General features: G+C 39.0%; 1 long non-coding RNA gene across 1 annotated transcript in view; it reads right to left on the reverse strand.

The window, feature by feature from the left end:
• The window catches only part of LOC144228362 (uncharacterized), a 53,154-nt gene extending 45,133 nt beyond the window's left edge, over positions 1 to 8,021 (reverse strand). Inside the window, exon 1 of the long non-coding RNA XR_013334169.1 lies at positions 7,933 to 8,021. This is a non-coding gene — a long non-coding RNA (uncharacterized LOC144228362). The remainder of the gene's footprint in view (positions 1 to 7,932) is intronic.
• Between the last annotated feature and the right edge of the window lie 12,855 nt (positions 8,022 to 20,876).

Below are 20,876 nucleotides of genomic sequence, written 5' to 3' on the forward strand. Positions count from 1 at the left end.
CTAATGTTACAATACTTGAAGATGGGGACTTTGGGAAGCAATTAAGGTTAGATGATGTCCTGGGGGGGTGGGAGTGGGGAGGCTTGTGATGTGAGCCCTTATCAGAAGAGAGGCCTGCAAGTTTGTTCGCTCTCTCTTTCCACTGGCAGGCAGTGAGGAAAGGCCACAGGAGCACACAGCAAGAAGGCATCGTGTGCAAACCAGGAAGAGAGTTCTTCTTAGAATATGACCATGTTGGCACCCTGATCTCAGACCTCCAGCCTCCAGAACTATGAGAAAATAAACAAATTGTGTGGCTTCAGTTGTTGAAGCCACCCAGTCTATGGTACTTTGTAATGAGGGCCCAAGTGGACTGAGATCGGGTAAATGTGCCTGAAGACTCCTGTTGCTCTCATACTCATCCCCCAGCACTACGAATGCAGCACTATCTCTGCAGGTAGCCTTCTTGGATAAGACCTAAAAGAATGTCATGCCAGTGCTTGCTGACATGGCCACAGCTGCTCCATGAAAAGTACTCTTGCAGGACACCTGAAAGGCTCAGTCGGTTAAGCGTCCAATTTCACTCAGGTCATAATCTCACGGTTGGTGGGTTTGAGCCCCGTATCAGGCACTGTGCTGACAGCCAGCTCAGAGCCTGGAGCCTGTCCTCGGATTCTGTAACCCCTTCTCTCTCCGACTCTCCCCTGCTCACGCTGTCCCTTCTCTCTTTCTCAAAAATAAATAAAACATTTAAAAAAGAAGAAAAGAAAAAAGAAAAAAAGAAAAGTACTCTTACACTCATTGTCCCAAGGAAAAGGAGATGGTCCTTCAAGACGGTACTTCAAGGAAAAGGGGTATAAGCCAACCCTAAGGAAATGTGATTTCTTCTCACTTCTGCCCTAAGAGTGAGTAGCCAGCCTGTCTATCACCTTTTAAATTCACCATGGGAGAGTCAGACAGTCCACTGTCTTCCCATCAAACTTCAGAGGTCACATAGTAACCCTTCCCAGTAGTCTCTTCTGTGATGTTAATTTTAGGTGTCAACTTGGCTGAGTCAGGGTCATCAGATAGGTAGTCAAATGTTAGTCCAAATATTACTGTGAAGGTATTTTTAGATGAGATTAACATTTAGAGCTATAGAATTTAAGAAAAGCAGATTACTCTCCACAATGTGGGTGGGCCTAATCTAATCAGTTGCCAACCTTAAGAAAAAGACTGACCTCGCACAAAGAAGAGGGAGATTTGTCTCCAGATGGCCTTCTGACTTGAGCGGCAACATCAGGTCTTCCTTGAGCCTCCAGTCTGCCAGGCTGCCCTATGGATTTTGAACTTTCCAGGCTCCACAACAAAACAAGTCAATGACTCAGAATCAGTATCTGTCTCTCTCTCTTTTCATGTATTTCTCCTATTAGTTTTATTTCTCTGGAGAACCCCGACTAATATACACTCTCTCTCATGATTTGACATGAGAAAGGAAGCATCCCCCATGCTTACTCCACTAGCATCAGGCAGGGCCTGAGGTGAGAAGCATAGTATATACAGAAGAGGCTAGAATATGGTGTCTGGGACAATCCAATGGGATGGGCACAGCAGCTGTGGCAAGTTGCGTGGCATGTAGCATCTGTGGCAGTTTCATGAGGGACCTCGTTCACACCTGCAGAAGAAGTGCAAGCAGCTCTGAGGAACAGCACAGCCAGAGTGTAGAGTTGCGGGGACGCATACTCAGAATCCTGGACTGTTGGTGGGGCCAGCCACGGCGTCTTGTTTCCTTCATTCATACACTCCCTTTCCCAGCTCCTCCTGCAGTTTGCAGGAAGAGGTGGCCATGCCACACTGTTCTAGCCATTGAGGTGAAAAGGCAAGTCGTTTTGGAGAGATGTTTCATCCCTGACGAAACAAGAGGGAATCACATGAGGTTTTCACCCTTCCCCCGTTCCTTCAAGTACCATCTTGATGCCTAGAATACTTGAGCAGGATAGCAGGCATCTTGCAATAAATAAGTACTGGGTCTGAAAGCCTCTAGACCAGAGACAGAGAATGAGAAAGATGGACACAGTCTCTGACCTTCCTTCCTGGTATTTCTGAGCTGTGGCCCCACACCTTGAAGCATCTATGTCTAGATGAATTGTTATAAGAGATAACTACATATCCAACTAATTCGATTTTCAGTTGCTTGCGGCGGTGGGGGGGATGCATTCTTATACATTGAAAGAACAAGCAATGATGTGCATTCAACAAAAATATGCCACTAAGTACATCCAAGCTCCATCTTGCTTGACGTTAAAGAAAGACAGTCACCTGCAGACCCCATTGTTTGCTGGTAAATCTGATATATGTTCTTGGCATTCCCCAACCCATATTGACTCCTGATGAAAAGACACTTAGTAAATACTTCTGCTTCAAATACCCTTTAATGCAAACATTTCTACTTGACAGGAAAGAGGTGCTAAATCACCTCTTGACACCTCATGACAAATCTGCTGGTATTTAAATAGTGGAAAGAAAGGGAACATGTAGGAAAACACCAAACAAGCTCGCTCCCCCTCCCAACAGGTCAGTTCTACCAACAGCATTCTTCTGATCATAAAAAAGAATGAAATCCTACCCTTTGCAATGACTCAGATGGACCTACAGAGTGTAGTGCTGAGCAAAGTAACTCAGTCAGAGAAAGACAAATACCATGTAATTTCACTCATAGGTGGAATTTAGGAAAAAAACAAATGAACAAAAGGAAAACAAAAGCAAGCGAGAGGCAAACTAAGAAACAGACTCTTACCTACAGAGAACAAACTGATGTTTACCATGGGAGGGGAGGGGAGATGGGTGAAGTGAGCGTTGGGGATTAAGGAGTGCACTTGCTGCAACGAGCATTGAGTGCTGAATCACTGTGTGCTACACCTGGCACTAATAATATGCTGTATGTTAACTAACCAGAACTTAAATAAAATTTTTTTGAAAAGACTAAGGCTAGCAACAAAGAGAGGGAAAAAAATACAACAAAACAAAACTACTGAGCTTGTCAAAGTATCTTGAATTCTATTTTTATTGCATTGGTCATGTTATGAATTGAATAAGAAACATTAAAAAAAAAAAGAAAAGATTTCCAACACTAAAGACAAAAAGCACAGTCTCTTCAAAGCAACATACAATGAACCAGATGAGACTCACTTAATGTAGAGAAAGTAGCATATATTTAGCCCCAATCTGCCCTGTATTGGATGCAAACCAGTTACCAGCATCTTTAACTTTGTATGAAAAGAAAACAATTAAATAATATGTACCAAAGACCAGAAATAGCTTGTCGAGTATTGAGGCTACAAGGCTAGAAAAAAATCATGATTTCCTATTTTTTAACATGCTGGCAAATAAACCACACCAGCCACCCACTCATAATATATAAATCTATTATTCTGCCTCTACACGCCGAGCCTCATGCACATTTTTGTAAACGTATTACGTTCTTAACATGGAGCCTGCTTCTTGGGGCACCTGCGTGACTCAGTCAGTTAAGCGTCCAACTTCTGCTCAGGCTGTGATCTCATGGTTCGTGAGTTCAAGTTCTGTGTCGGCTCTGTGTGACAGCTCAGAGCCTGGAGCTTACTTCAGATTCTGTGTCTCCTTCTCTCTCTGCCCTACCTGGTGCTCTCTCTCACTCTCTCTTGTGTGCTCTCTCTCTCTCTCTCTCTCTCTCATTCTCTCTCTCTCAAAAATAAATATTAAAAAAAAATTTTAAAAAGATGGAGCGTACCTCTATTATCCATGGTGCTCATCAAACCCTTTCATATGAGAAAATATCATCTCATTAGCTTCTTCCAAATATTTGCAATTAAACTAACTTACACTGAGATATTTGCTTTTAGGAAACAGACCACAAAAGAAAGACATGGGGTCTCTCAGGCATTTCTCCTGCTTCCCTAATAAACAAAACTTCTACGTGTACAGAAATAGTATACTTGTCCTCAGTAAGCAACTAATGGAGCCCCCATGAGTCAGCGCTGGCCTGAGCAATGTTTTCCTCCTAACAATCCCCTAGGAGAATTACACACAGAGACAAAGCTCTGATTGATTATAGACCCGTGATTGGGACACTAGCACACTCTCCCTGTTATTTACTAATAACTGCCCTCGGCTTTGCACACCACCATAAATTCAGCTCATTATAGAAATTCCTGAGTGCACTGACTTGAGCTGGCCTTTCCCATCCCTCACCCAAGAGATGGGTCATTCATCCACAGGCTGCTTGCAATGTTGCTTTCTGCCTACACACACTTCTCTTTTCTCACAAGGGTCAAAGCAGCCTTTGTTTTGCAGAGGCCACTTCCCATACACATCCCCTTCTGAATGACAGTGATCTTGGCATATGTGGCTGGCTTAGCTTTAGCCCCTTCAGTCCAGGTACCTCTTTACTGATCTCTTCCCTGGGCCCAAAACACCTTCCTCCTTCTTTTAACGGTAGCTCTGGATAAAATTCTCTTCGACAAGACTCTGTTTTAAAAGTGCCTTCTCTCAAAATTCTGCATTCAACCGTTTGGATAGCATCTATCCTAAATATTTTGTAAGTCTTTACAATATAAATATTAATAGATATGGCCTTGAACAATAAAACTTGAAGTGATTTTAAAAGATTAAAGAACTGCCTATGGAATATTACTGGGCGATCAAAAAGAATGAAAGCTTGCCATTTGCGACAATGTGGATGGAACTAGAGTGTATTATGCTGAGTGAAATGAGTCAGTCAGAGAAAGACAAATATCATATGACTTCACTCATTTGTGCAATTTAAGAAACAAATCAGATGAATATAGGGGAAGGGAAGGAAAAACAAGATAAAAACTGGGAGGAAGGCAAACCATAAAAGACTCTTAAATACAAAGAACAAACTGAGGGTTGTTGGAGGGGGGGGGGGGTGGGGGGATGGGCTAAATGGGTGATGGGCATTAAGGAGGGCACTTGTGATGAGCACTGGGTATTAAATGGAAGTGAAATGACTGGGTTCTATTCCTGAAACCAATTCCACACAGTATGTTAACTAAATTGAATTAAAATTTTAAAAAGATTAAATAATGCTAAAAGGCAACATAAGTTTGATGAGTTTAATAAAAGACTCATGCTTTTAAACTCACAATCTTACTATGAACTTATCACTTCATGAAAACTGCAATCCATTGTTTACCTTTTTCCTTAAGAAAAGTGGAAAAGTGGAAAACAAGAGGCATTTCAATTCCATGGTTTGTGAGAAAAAAATCCCAACCAAAAGTGTTGTTAGATATTAAAATTAGTTAACAAATGAGATGGCGAAGTTCCTTGCCTTGAGTGGATGAAATTTCAGAATGAATTCTCATTTGTCTGGAAGGAAGCAGAGGATGGTGTTAATGACCTCTGTAAGTCTCATCTTATCCAATATTATTGTGCCCAAGTTGTGTGTAAATTTTATATCTTTTAAAAATTCAAAACATGTGGCAAAAGCACAAAAATTGAATACAAATGTAGACTGACTTCAGGAAAACATACTTCTTGATAAAATGCTGTAAGAAACTCACATAATCTTCTTTGCATGTCATTGGTGATTTCTGCCTGAGATTAATTCTGGTTATACACCCGTTAGGAGTGGTGCAGTTTATTTAGGGCACTGGTAAAAAATTAACAACCACTTCTCATTTCATTAGAGGAAAAGAATCAGTTAAACACTTTAATGTACATGATTGCAAAGACTGAGAAACAAATTAATGAAATATTCCCTTGTCATTCATTTGGAATTATATTCCTTTGTGGGAGATACATTTATCTCACTTAATGAAACAACCAATGAAGATTCAGAGATGCTTATAATCAAAAAGCAGCAATTTGAGATTAAGGAAGAATTCTGTGGTAACGTGCAGAAAGAGTTGAAAAAATTCAGAGAATAATTTATATGTGAAAACTTAAGAATGAAAACAAACTGTAGGACTGAGAACAAGCAATCTCTCTCTTAATCATTGATTCATATTCCAAAGGCTCATTTTGAAATCGTTTGTTTAGAATTTAGGGCACATATTCCTACACAATCAGAGAGTCTTTGGGTTAGAAGGAGCCTCAAAGATCATTTAGGTTAAGCACAGCTCAGAGATTTAATCACCTCTTACATCACTCCTGCCAAGCAAATAATGTTATAAATGGCAATTAAGACTCCAGATTACATTACACAATTGTGTTTATACCATAAATCACCCTAATATATGCAATAAACACATAGTAGAGCCACATCTTTCCAAATTGTATCAAAATGTTTCTATGGGGGAAAAAATGGGATTAGATCATGGCTCCAGTTTGGGGAGCCACGTACATGGTCACATCTCCTAAATCCCCAAGACTCAAGCAGTGCCATTCCCTGTCTCCACTCCACGTGCAGCACCCCAAGGTTGAAGACAACAAGATGGATCAGGCTGTGAGGAGTAGCTCAGGATTTGCATGTTAGGGTAGGAGAAGAATGGGCGATGGATTCAGGAAGGGGTAAGAAAGAAGAAGACCAGAGACCATGCACTGGTGAGATATGTAACCTCCGTATCTCCTTTCCCTCCAACTTACTACTGCCCTCAGAAGCAAGCCTCCTCTCCACACAAGGTGAAAATTCTGAGTATCTTATTCAGCCAAATATAAATGATTCATTTATTTCTTCACTTGTTTTTTAAAATTTTATTTCTGCTTTGCACTCTATCTGTACTACTTTACAGCTCTTGGTGTTCGCCAATGAGTCAAGAATCCCTGGAGCACAGGTACCCTGTACTGCACATTTCTAGATACCCAAGGCCTATTTGTCACCAGTTCATGGATTGTGCTAAAGCAGTGAGTGTTTGTTAAGTTAAGTGAAGAGAAAGAGATGAAAAGGAGGAGACATAACAGAGACCTTAAGGGCAGCAGAATGGGATTCTCTCTCTTTGCTTTAATCTTGCAACCATCAGCCAGAGCTGGGATGTAAGGAAAGGAGATGGGAACCGGCAGTAGAAAAAAGGGGAAGTGACAGTTGAAGGGACGCCCTTCCCTTTTCTCTCTCCTTCCTATTCTTCTGTGTCTTTGCCCACCCTCATAGACACCTCCTCCAAGCAGGGCAAAGTGCTTAAAGAGAAGGAATCTGGAATCATGAAGATATGATTCATGAAACAAGATGTCTGAAGGAGTAAGAAGAAAGAATCGAGAGAGCAGGAGAGAAATTCTCAGCAGAAACAAAAGAAAACATCTGTTCCTTATGTGGCATAAATGGTCAGTGCTCACTAAATACCCATGTGCTTCTCCATGGGTCCTGACCCCATACATCTGAGTGGGGCCATATGACTAATTCTTATCTGTGGAACATGAACAGAAACAATATGTTAGTTCCCATCTGAGAAAGGTAAGAGTGGGTGTTCCTTTTCTGAGATTGCTCCTTTCCCCTACTACACTGACCTTGGAGGCTATTTTCTCTAAGTGGCATTGCTACAATATGGAAGAGCCATCAGACACAACCCATACCTTATATGAGGATAAATAAGAATTTGCATACAAAGCCACTACACTTGAGGTACTCATTTGTTACCACAGCATCACATAGCATATCCTATCTGATATACCTTATGTCCCCTGACTGCTACAGCCATTAATTGTAAAACAAAGTTTGCTAGTCATGTTTACAGGTCAAAGCCATCAGAATTAGATATTAACATCCTATCCACAGTTTCTAATCCAACTCTAAAACCATCTCAAAGTCAATACTTCCTATTTCCACTTGTCGCTTAATTAGAAGATGTAATATGTTTAAAGAATTGCCTACGTGATATTCGAAAAGGAATATTCTTTTAGGTATTCCCAAATGCAGCCCTGAATGAAACTACAGCAGCATAGCTTATGCTTAATGCACTGGTCACCGCATAGAATCATTCTGTGCTCAGCATGAGGCCCTTAGATCAAAGGAGGCTACATAAGACACACACGGGAACTCACTGCAGAATCCACAGTAGAGACATTTGGGGGGGATATTGCTCCTCATAGTTCACAGCATCATCTTTATAAGAATCCTCTCAATAATTTTCTTTCTTCTCTTGGTACCAGTAATAGTTGGTTCTCTCCTGTAAAAGAGAATAGTATTAGTATGTATCCCATCAGCTTCTTGTTGCAAGGATTAAATTAAGTAGTACATTTTTAAAAGCTTAAAATGGTGCCTGGAAGAGAGTAAACATGAAATATATTTTTGCATTGTTAGGAATTTTCAAATTTTTTAATTGGACTGTAAGTTGTATTAATGCTCAATATGTTTTCTAACAGATAAGAGCCCAAACTAGAGCCTTCTGACAGCAAGTCTAATGTGTCTCCAAATTTGTTTTGTACTCAATTTCTTTCTCACACTTTTTCAACATATGTAAATTTGATGTATTTTATACATTCCTTTAAGCTGATCTAAATCCTTTTTCAGAGCCATGAAAGCTACAAATAAATAAAAATTAACAGACTAAACTCTAGACCCTTTACTTACCTTCTATTAACATTTGGAGATGAAAAATAAGACAATGAAAAACCTATACAAATGAGCAGAATTTTCTCCATTATAATATTTCTTTCTTTCCAAATAGTAAAAAGGATATAAATCTTAACACCTAGGCTTGGAATAACACACAAACTCCAACAAGGCTTGGTAACTTGTTTAATTTTTGACATCTCAATTAAAACTTTAAAAAATGGGTATCCCTTTCAGCTAATCTATCTTCAAATTTCCAAAATACTCATGCCAATGACTGAAAGTCCACTCAGCTCATGGGCCCAAGACATGTAAGGACTCTTTATGGGTTTTTCTCCCTTTTTTCAATGTTTATTTATTTTTGACAGAGAGAGAGAGAGAGAGTGCACGCAGGAGAGGGACAGAAAGAGAGGGAGACAGAGGACCTGACATAGGCTCTGCACTGACATCAGAGAACCTGATGCAGGCCGCAAACTCACAAATCATGAGATCATGACCTGAGCCAAAGTCAGACACTAAACCAACTGAGTCACCCAGGACTCTTTGGATAAAAGCTTCAACTTTGGTGGACAATTTCTGAACAAATGCTTAAGACCTGTGGTGTGATAATATATTTATAGAAACAGAAAACTTAAAATATGAAATTATATGAAAACTCTGGGCTGTCCAGTCATCATGCTAACAGACTTAAAACTTAATCTCTCCTAAGTTCCAAGGAAATTGGTCTTTCCAGTTCAATACCTATTTGCTACCTTTTGTTTCCTGGTCATTGCACTAGGCTCTGGATACCTAGAGATAAATAAAGTGTGGACCAAATCTTCAAAGTTTTTATAAGATCCACTTAAATAATTACTCTGTATTACTAAACAACTCTTTATATCATTGATCACAAATTGTCATTATACATTTATTTGTTTGCTTCCCTCTTTACTTTCTGCCTCCTCACTAGGCCATTAGCTCACTGGGGGTAAGGCCATGACCATTCTGTGCACTGTGAATTCAGTTTTTATACAAAAGCTCCTCACATGTTAGGCACTTAGGAAATGTTTTCTAAATAGTGATGTAGTCATATGTGACATTAATAGAAATCAACAGGTTTCATGTATACAAACAACATTTAGAAGATATCATCGAAAAGATCCATTTCAAATGGGCCAACAGGAATTCTGACAAGGATAAAATACCTAGGGATGAATCTAAAAGGAATGTGCAAAAGCAATATGAGAAAAAAATTGGATACATTCCTGCCAGAAAAATTGAGTAAGTGGAAGGATACACTAAGTTTGTAAACTAAAAGAAAAAAAAAAGTTAAAACTTAAAAATTAATAAAAATTTTTCAAAAAACTTAATGCCATAAAAATTTCAATTCTTCCTAAGTTTATAAATTTAACAATCCTGGCAGCAGAGCTAACTAAGACGGTAGAGTAGGAGGAGGCGCCTCAGCTTGCCTCGACCCTCTAACACAGCTAGAGAAATATCAAATCATTCTGGACGCCCAAAAAATTGATCTGAGGACTGACGGAACAAACTGCACAACTAGAGAAGAGAAGAGGCCAGGTTGGAGAAGGTAGGAGGTGCAGAGATGCGATTTAAAGAAAAGGATATGTGGTGCAGCAGAGGGGAGGGAGCGCTCATCACAGAGCAAGGGAAGAGTGCAAGGAACACTGCACAAGGGAAACACTTCCCAGGCACCGCCCACTGATGGGGAAACAGAGGAGCTGATTTTGTGTGTGTGAGGTTTTACAACCAGTAATCTTCAAAGACAGGAGTTAGAGAGTTCTCCGCCCTAGCTGGGGTGCGGTCTGGCAGTCACTGCGGTGCTCCTGGGGAGAAGTGCAGGGAGCCCAGGGGCAGATGGTGAGATACAAGAATCCTCTGGGATGCAGTGGAAGACACGCTTCCTTCTCGCTGAGAATCTGGGGAGGCAGCATTGCCTCTCTGGCGACAGAAGAGCCGGTGGATGCCATTATGCTCACCTAGCCTCAGCATAGCTGCAGAGACACCTGATGAGGGCACCTGACCTGGACTCTGGGTTTTTTGCTGCGCTGTACTCCAAACTGCAAGCTCCTGCACTTTGGCATGACTCTGCTTCTGGGAGGAACTGGCCAGTCCCAGCATGGTGAGAACCTCCCCCAGAGGACCAGCATGGGTGCACGCCACATCAGGTCCCTAAAGTTTGGAGTTTTAGAAGTCAGCCGGCCTACCTGGGATAGAACACAGGTGCTCTGCAGGGCCGGCCAGGAAGACGACCCAGACACAGACAGGATGAAGGCAGGGATCTGAAGTATAGCTGCAACACGTGAGGGGAATGAGGGGAGATTGTTTACTCTTCGGGGAGGGCTTCCCAGACAGTGGTGGGCATGAACTCCCCTCTCTGGGGTAAAGGGACAGGGCTGGACCATTTCCCTTCCCCACCCCTCAGCATAAACTAATTTCGGTGAGCAGAACGACACCAACAGTGGTGGCCTAAACCACTTACACCAAGCCCAGCCCCCCTGTGCTCTGCAAGCGCTTCTGTACTAGGTCAAGTGTGCCTGACAACCTATGCAGTGGACCCCTTCCCCAAAAGCCCAACACAGGTCCCCCAAATGTACTAAGTCTACTAACCGCAGAGTGCTGCAAAGCTTCAGCTCTACTGGAAGTAGCATCAGGTCTCTTTTCACAAGCAGACCAGAGCACACCTTGTTAAAACTTGCCACACTTTTGTGCCCCTGGGTGACTCAGTTAAGCATCTGACTCTTGATTTCAGCTCAGGTCATGATCTCACAGTTTTTGAGTTCAAGTCCCACATCAGGCTCCATGCTGTCAGCGATGTCATGCTGTTGCAATTCTCTCTCCTTCTCTCTCTATGTCCCTCCCATGCTTTGACTCTCTCTCTCTCAAAATAAATAAATAAAACTTTTTTATTTTTTTTTAATTTTTTTTAATGTTTTATTTATTTCTAGGAGAGAGAGACAGCGTGAGCAGGAGAGGGTCAGAGAGAGAGGGAGTCACAGACTGAAACAGGCTCCAGGCTCTGAGCTGGCAGTCAGCACAGGGCCCGACGCGGGGCTCGAACCCACGAACCGCGAGATCATGACCTAAGCGAAAGTCGGACGCTTAACCGACTAAGCCACCCAGGCGCCCCTAAATAAAACTTTTTTAAAAACCACCACACTTTGGCCAAGGTCCAAACACACCCCACTGCAGGCAAGGAGAAACTCTGAAGAGGACTGACCTGAGGGGAAAAGCAGCCAAACACAACGCCGTGCACCCGGCATACACCAGAAACACTTCTAGAAGCACTCACTAGGCCCTGAACAGTATATGACTTCTTAATAAAGCCATTACTCTCAGGAGCAAGAAACACAACAGGCTTTCCTAACACAGAGAAGAAGAAAGAAACCAGACAGACAGAATGCTAAGGTGGAAGAATTCATCCCAAAAGAAAGAACAAGAAAAGGTCACAGCCTGGGATCTATTCAAAACAGATATAAGTAATATGCCTGATCCAGAATTTAAAACAATAATCATAAGGATACTAGCTGCGCTTGAGAAAAGTATACAAGACACCAGTGAGTCCCTTATCTCAGAGACAAAAGACCTAAAAACTAGTCAGGCCAAAATACAAAATTCTATAACCAAGATGCAAAACCAGCCAGTATAATGACCACAAGGATGGAGGAAGTAGAGAACAAATAAGTGATAAAGAAAATAAATTATGTAAAATAATGAAGCTGAGAAGAAAAGGGAAAGAACAATATTGGATATGAATATAGATGTAGAGAACTCAGTGACTCCATGAAGTAAAATAACATTTGTATCAGAGTCCGAGAAGAAGAAAAGAGTGAAAAGGGGAAGAAGGTTTATTTCAGGAAGTTATAGCTGAAAGCTTCCTGAATCTGGGGAAGGAAACAGACATACAAATTCAGGAGACACAGAGAACCTCCATCAAAATCAACAAAAGCAGGCCAGCACCAGGCCTGCTTCACCAGGACATATAGTAAAAATTGCAAAATATAGAGATAAGGAAAAAATCCTAAAAGCAGCAAGAGAAAAGAAGTCCCTAATTTACAACTGAAGACAAATAAGATTAGCAGCAGACTTACCATAGAAACTTGGTAGGTCAGAAGGAAGCAGCATGATATATTCAACATGTTGAGTGGGAAAAAATATGCAGCCGAGAATACTCTATCCAGCAAGCCTGTCATTCAGAATAAAAAGAAAGATAAAGAGTTTTCCAAACAAAAACTAAAGGACCTTAGGACCCCTATACCAGCCCTGCAAGAAATATTAAAGAGGACTCTGAGTGGGAAAGAAAGGCCAAAAGTAACAAAGACTAGAAAGGAACAGAGAAAATCTCCAAAAACAATGATTTAACAAGTAATACAATGGCACTAAATTCTTATCTATCAGTAATCACTCTGAATGTAAATGAACTAAATGCTCCAATCAAAAGACAAAGGGTGTCAGAATGGATTAAAAAAACCAAGACCAACCTATATGTTGTCTACAAGAGGCTCATTTTAGGCCTAAGGACACCTGCAGAATGAAAGTGAGGTGATGGAGAACCATTTATCATGCTAATGGATGTCAAAAGAAAGCCACAGTAGCCATACTTATATCAGACAAACTAGATTTTAAACCAAAAAAAAGTAACAAGAGATGAAAATGGCACTATATCATAATAAAGGGTCTTGCCAACAAAATCTAACAATTATAAATATTTACCCCAACTTGAAACACCCAAATATATAAAACAATTAATAATAAACATAAAAGAACTAATTGATAATAATACAATAATACTAGGGGACTTTAACACCCTACTTACAGCAATGGACAGATTACCTAAGCAGAAAATTAACAGGGAAACAATGGCTTTGAATGACACACTGAAACAAATGGACTTAACAGATATATTCAGAACATTTCACCCTAAAGCAACAGAATACACATTCTTTTTGAGTGTACATTGGACATTCTCCAGAATAGATCACACACTGGGTCACAAATCAGGCCTCAACCATACAAAAAGTCTGAGATCATACTATGCATACTTTCAAACCACTAAGCCAACCACAAGAAAAAATTTGGAAAGACTGCAAAAGGAGGCTAAAGAACATCCTACTAAAGAATGAATGGGTTAACCAGGAAATTAAAAAAGAAATAAAAAACATGAAAGCAAGTGAGAATGAAAGCATGACGGCCAGAAACCTTTGAGATTCAGCAAACGTGGTCATTAGAGGGATGTATATAACAGTACAAGAAGCAAGAGAAGTCTCAAATATACAACCTAACTTTATACCTAAAGGAGCTAGAATAAGAACAAGTGAAGCCTAAAGCCAGCCGAAGAGGTGAAATAATAAAGATTACAGGAGAAGTAAATACAATAAAAACAAAAAAAATAACAGATCAATGAAACCAAGAGCTGGTTCTTTGAAAGAATTAATAAAATTCATAAACCTCTAGCCAGACATATCAAAAAGAAAAGAGAATGAACACAAATAAAATCATGAATGAGAGAGGAGAGATCACCACCAACACCACAGACATACAATTATAAAGAAATATTATGAAAAATTATATGCCAACAAATTGGGCAATCTGAAAGAAATGGATAAATTCCTGGAAACATAAAGTACCAAAACTGAAATACGAAGAAATGGAAAACTTGAATAGACTGATAACGAGCAAAGAAATTGAATCAGTAATCAAAAATCTCTCCCCAAAACAAAAGTCCAGGGCCAATGGCTTCACAAGGGAACTCTACCAAACATTTAAAGAAGGGTTAATACCTATTCTTCTCAAACTGTTCCAAAGAAATAGAAATGGCAGGGAAACCCAAACTCATTCTATGAGGCCAGCATTACCTTGATTCCAAAACCAGAAAAAGACCCCACTAAAAAGAGAATTATAGGCCAGTATCCCTGAAGAACACAGATGCAAAAATTCTCAACAAAATACTAGTAAGTTGAATCCAACAGTATATTAAAAGAATCATTCACCATGATCAAGTGGGATTTATTCCTGCACTGAAAGTATGATTCAATATTCACAAATCAATCACCATGATACAACACATTAATTAAAGAAAGAATAGGAACCATATGATCCTCTTGACAGATGAAGAAAAAGCATTGACAAAGTACATCTACCATTCTTGATTTAAAAAAAAAAAAAAACCTTCAGCAAAGTAGAAATAGAAGGAATATAACTCAACCCAATAAAGACCCTCTGCTAATATCATCCTCAATGGAAAAAAACTGAGTGCTTTTCCTCTATGGTCAGGAACAAGACAGGGATGTCCACCCTCACCATTGTTATTTAACATATTACTGAAAGTCCTAGCCTCAGAAATCAGGCAATAAAAAGAAGAAAAAGGCATCCAAATTGGCAATGAAGAAGGGAAACTTTAACTATTGGCAGACAACATGATATTCTATGTAGAAAACCTGAAAGACTCCACAATTTCTAGAACTGACACATGAATTCAGCAATTCATAATATTTTATGAAAGAAATTGAATAGGACACAAAGAACTAGAAAAACAATCCATGCTCATGGATTGAAAGAACAAATATTATTAAAATCTCTATACTATCTAGAGAAATCTACACATTTAATACAATCCCTATCAAAATACCACCAGCATTTTTCACAGAGCTAGAACAAACAATCCTAACAAACCCTAAAATGTGTATGGAACCACAAAAGACCCTAAATATCCAAAGTAATCTTGAAAAAGAAGAGCAAAGCTGGAGGCATCACAATTCGAGACTTCAAGCTATATTACAAAGCTGTAGTCATTAAGACAGTATGGTACTGGTACAAAAACAGATGCATAGATCAATGGAACAGAATTGAAAACCCAGAAATGGACCCACAAATGTGTGCTCAACTAATCTTCAACAAAGTAGGAAAGAATATCCAATGGAAAAAAGAGTCTCTTCAACAAACAGTGTTGGGAAAACTGGACAGCAACATGCAAAAGAATGAAATTGGGCCCTTTCTTAAAATATACACAAAAATAAATTCAAAATGGATGAAATACCTAAATGTGAGACAGGATATCATCAAAATCCTAGAGAAGAACATAGGCAGCAACCTCTTTGACCTCAGCCATAGCAACATCTTATTAGGCACATCTCTAGAGTCAAGGGAAATAATAGCAAAAATGAATTGTTGGCACTTCATCAAAATAAAAAGCTTCTGTACAGTGAAGGAAACAATAAAATTAAAAGGCAACCTTTGGAATGGGAGAAGATTTTTGCAAGTGACATATCTGATAAAGGGTTAATATCCAAAATCTATTAAGACCTTATCAAACTCAACATCTGCAAAATAAATAATCCAGTTAAGAAATGGACAGAAGATGTGAATAGACATTTTTTTCCAAAGAAAATATCCAGATGGCTAGCAGACATATGAAAAGATAGTCAACATCACTCATCAGAGAAATACAAATCAAAACTACAATGAGATATCACCTCACACCTGTCAGAATAGCTAAAATTAACAACACAGAAAACAACAGATGTTGTCAAGGAAGCACAGAAAGGGGAACCCTCTTACACTGTTGGTGGGAAATAGTGCAGCCACTCTGGAGAAAAATATGGAGTTTCCTCAAAAAGTTAAAAATAGAACTACCCTGATCCAGCAACTGCACTACCAGGTATTTATCCAAAGGATACAAAAATACTGATCTGAAAGGACACATGCACCCTGGTGTTTTTAGGAGGATTATCAACAATAAACAAAATACAGAAAAAGCCCAAATATTCATCAACTCTTGAATGGATAAAGAAGATATGATATGTGTGTATATCTGTGTGTGTGTGTGTGCGCACATATATATGTACACTTATGTATGTATATATATTCCAAATTATATACATTCCAATTACATATATTATATATATATATAAACATTGTATATATTGGAACACTATGTATATATAGGAATTATATATATTCCAAATATATATATCTTCCAAATTATATACATTCCAATTCTCTCTCTCTATATATATATACACATATATATAATGAAATATTACTTAGCCATATAAAAGAATGAACTTTTGTATTTGCAACAACATGGCTGGAGCTAGAAAGTATTATGCTAAGCAAAATAAGTCAGAGAAAGACAAATGCCGTATGATTTCACTTATACATGAAACTTAAGAAACAAAACAGATGAACATGGAGGGGAATAGAGAGAGAGGCAAACCATAAGAGACTCTTAACTATAGAGAACAGAGAATTGCTGGAGGGGATGGGTTAAATGGGTGATGGGTTTTAAGGAGGGCGCTTGTGTTGAGCACTGGGTGTTTTATGTAGGTGACAAACCACTAGATTCTACTCCTGAAACTAGTATTACACTATATGTTAACTAATTAGAATTTAAATAAAAACTTGAAAGAAAAAAATTAACAATCTCAGTAAGAATACTAAAAAAGAAATTTTGTTCTAAAACTATGAGTTAATTCTAAAGCTCACATGGAAAAAAATAACCAGAAAATCTCCCAAATAGACCAACCTTATAAACCCATAAATGCATTATAGAACTTCAATAATTAAAACAGTGTGATATTGGAACATATATAATAGACCAATAAAGAGAACATAAATTCCAGGATGCATCTGGGTGGCTCCGGCAGTTAAACATCCGACTCTTGGTTTTGGCTCAAGTCATGATCACACAGTTTGTGATACTGAGCCCCACAACTGATTCGTGCTGACAGCATGGAGCCTGTTTGGGATTCTCTCTCTCTCTGCCCCTCCATCCTCTCTCTCTCTCCACCAAAATAAATAAACTTTTAAAACAAAAAGAGAAAATAAATTCCAGTAATAGATTTTAATTTACATGAAGATTTAGTATATGATAAAGGTAGCACTCAAATCTGTGGTGGTAAACATGAACTTTAATATATAATATTGGGGAAAACCAAATAGCTACCCAGATAATATTATTATATTCATAAAATCACACCATATTGAAAGAAAATTTCAATTAATTTAGAATTAATCTGTAAAAAATAAATTTATAACAAGGTTGAAAGTTTGAATTCCTCTAAAGCCACAAAATGAAATCAGCCTTTGTAGCTATGACTCAGAAAACAAGAAGTGAAAAGAAAAAATTAATAAGGTCAACCACATAAAATTCATAAACTTTGCATTCAAAAATAGCATAAGAATAAGCTGCAGGGAAATATCTGCAATTTATATCACTGTCAAAGAACTACACTCACTGAGGCACCTGGGTGACTCAGTTAAGCGTCAGACTCTTGATTGCAGTTCTTGAGATCAATGCCTGTGTCAGGTTCTGCACTGATAGAGTGCAGTCTGCTTGGGACTATCTCTCTCTCTCTCTCTCTCTCTCACCCTCCCCCTCACTCATGTTTTTTCTTTCTCTCTCAAAATAAATAAATGGACTTTTTAAAAAACTACACTTACTACTAGATAAAGATCTCCTGGAAATTTAGAAAAAAAACCTAGGAGAACTATGGACTAAGAACATGGATAGTTTACAAAGAAAAAAATAATACAAATTACCATTAAATATACAAAAATACTCGTAACTAAAGATATTTACATTAACTGTATTCCTCATTGCAATAGGCAGAATTCTATGACATCCCCAGGACCTTCCTCCTTAAGTATTAAGCCTTACATATTCCCCTTCCCTTGAGTATGGATGGTTAGGACCTATGGCTTACTACTGACCAGTGGAATATGTCAACAATCTTGGAATGTTACTCTTTCAGTTAGGTTATGTTATGTGGCAAACTGGATGGATGGCACTCTGTGACTCTGTTACATAAAATAAGACTCCATCCTGGCAGGCCATAGCAAGAGATTCCTCTGTTGGTCTTGAAGAGGCAAGCTGGTGTACCATCTGTGGAGAGGGTCACATGGCTGGGAACTACAGCCTGCATGTAGATGCTGAGAGTCTCAGTTCTATAACCAAAAGAAACTTATTTCTTCCAACAATCGCATGAACTTGAAAGAAGACCTTGAGCCTCAGATGGAACTACAGTCCCTGTTGACATTAGGCCTGTGAGACCCTGAGCAGAGGATCAAGCTAAGCCATGCTTGGGCTGCTGTTCACAGAAATTGTGATATAATAAATATGTGTTGTGTTAAGACCCTATGTTTGGGGTAATTTGTTATACAGCAATGGGAAGGTATTTCATTCACCCACCACCATGTTGGCAAAAATGCAAAAGTGTGCAACACTGTGTTGCTAACCCAGGCCCATGGCCTGCTTATCCTTTGCCAGTGGGATATAAGATGGTTCTTTGCCTATGGGGAAAAATATGGCAATGTCTAACACAATTACATTTACACTTGACCATTGGCCCAGCAATCTCACTTCTGGAGATCAATCCTACACTTGCATATATATATAAAATGATATCTGTACAAAAGCTTTCATTAAAGGAACATTCATTATAAAAATAATGGAGTCAAACCAAGAGTCCAATATTTGGGGATTGGTTAAATTATCTAGGGCCATTTACTCAGTGGAATATGGGGAAACAGAGGGAATGAGGAAGAACTCTATAAAATGATATGCAAAAAAACCTCTAATATATATTACTATGTGGAAGAAAGCAAGGTTCAGAACAACATATACAGTGTGCTGCCATTGTATAAGGAAATTCTGTGTATTTACATAAAGAAATGAAGTATTTTGAAATGGTTACCTCTAGGGAATGGAAAGAAAGGAGGGGGATGGAGATAAGGATGGGAGCGATTCTCCATGAATAGTTTTTAAATCATTCTTATTTTTGAAATTGTAGATATATTACCTACTAAAATTAATTTTTTTAATTTTTGAATTGATGGATGTAAAAAAAAAGCACTATGTCATAATGGGTGTCTATTCATGATGTAGAGGTGACAATGGGGAAAGAGGGAAAGACAGAGTAATGTCAGCTTATGTATCTTCACGGGGACAAAGACAGTGGGCAGGATTTTGAAAGATGATCAAGAGTTACAACAATGGAAAAGCTTCAGAAGGACATTACAGATAGAACTGTGCTCAAAGAGCACAGTGGAATGAAACTGGCGGTACAAACTGGGAACAAAGGAGGCTGGTCTTATTAAATGCAACAGGGGTACTGAGAGCAACCTAGTGAGAAAGGCAGGCAGTGACCAGATCAAGGGGTTCTTGGAAGCTCTTCTAAGAGACTTAGACTTTACATTTTGCATAAGGTTTATGTCTCAAAATGATCATTCTGAAAGTGATTGTGAGAATATACCAGAGAAGATCTGTTTTATTTTTTCCTTGTGGCTGCTGTAACAAATTATCCTAAACTTGGTGGGTTAAAACAATGAAATTTATTCTCTCATGGTTCTAGAAGCCAGAAATCTGAGCCAGGAGTCTAAAATCGAGGTGTCAGCATGGCTACTTTCCCTCTGGAACTTCTAGGGGAGAATCCATTCTTTTTTTCTTCCAGTTACTGGTGGTTGCCAGCTTCCTTTGGCTGTGGCCACTCTAATCTCTGCTTTCATCTTTACATGACCTTCTCCCCTGTGTGTCTGTGTCTTCTCCTTTTATGTTTTTCATAAGGACGGTTGTCACTGGATTTAGGGACCACCTGGATAATCCACCATGATCTCATCTCAAGATCCTTAACCTAATTACATCTTCAAAAGCCCTTTTTTCCAAATAAGGTCATATTCACAGGTTCTAGGGATGAAGATGTGACTACATCTGTTGGGAATCACCATGATCAGTGCTAAAGTCAGCAGACTATTTGGAAAGTGATTGCAACTAACCAGGAACGAGATGTTCAACAAGTATTCAACTTTTTGGATTAAAAACTTTCCAGGGCAGAAATCCCAGAAGCCATCTAAGTTTTTCAGAAACCCACTCCACAACTTCCTTTCTATAATACAGCCCACCCTATTGCCTTGAGTATTATTCTAACATTTGAATGTGTGTCTGCAGCAGCCGTTTCATTTCTTCTAAGTTGTTTCTCATAGAGGCACTATAACCATTGTGTGGTGTTTCATATACCAAAGACACAATTCTGGGTTTCCTAGTATGGAGTTGTATAAGGTTTCAGGGGGATTCTCTCTCTGAAAAGTTAACTAGAGGCAAACGGGGGGTGTTACAAAGGACACTTCATGCCAGAAAGCCTGAAGCATATAGCATTAAAGTTTCTGGTAAGATCTGTGTGGCAGCACACCAATCTTCATAAAAATTAGGTATGAGAATTTCTAGAGTAAGCGGTAGCATATTAAAATAGAATGTCGAAACCAAAGGAGGAACCAAATCTTCACCCTTTATATCAGAGTCAGGAGGGTATTCCAAATGAGGGTGGAAAGCAAACCAAAGCTCCCATCCACTTCCACTACAGAAGGTCTCTTTCTGCCAGCTTTGGGTCAACAATTAATCAGGAAAGAGCAATCCTCCAAAACATGTTCTAGTTGCCCTTCT

This window comes from Crocuta crocuta, unplaced genomic scaffold, assembly GCF_008692635.1.
Source record: "Crocuta crocuta isolate KB4526 unplaced genomic scaffold, BGI_CrCroc_1.0 scaffold369, whole genome shotgun sequence".
NCBI classification, from domain to species: Eukaryota; Metazoa; Chordata; class Mammalia; order Carnivora; family Hyaenidae; genus Crocuta; species Crocuta crocuta.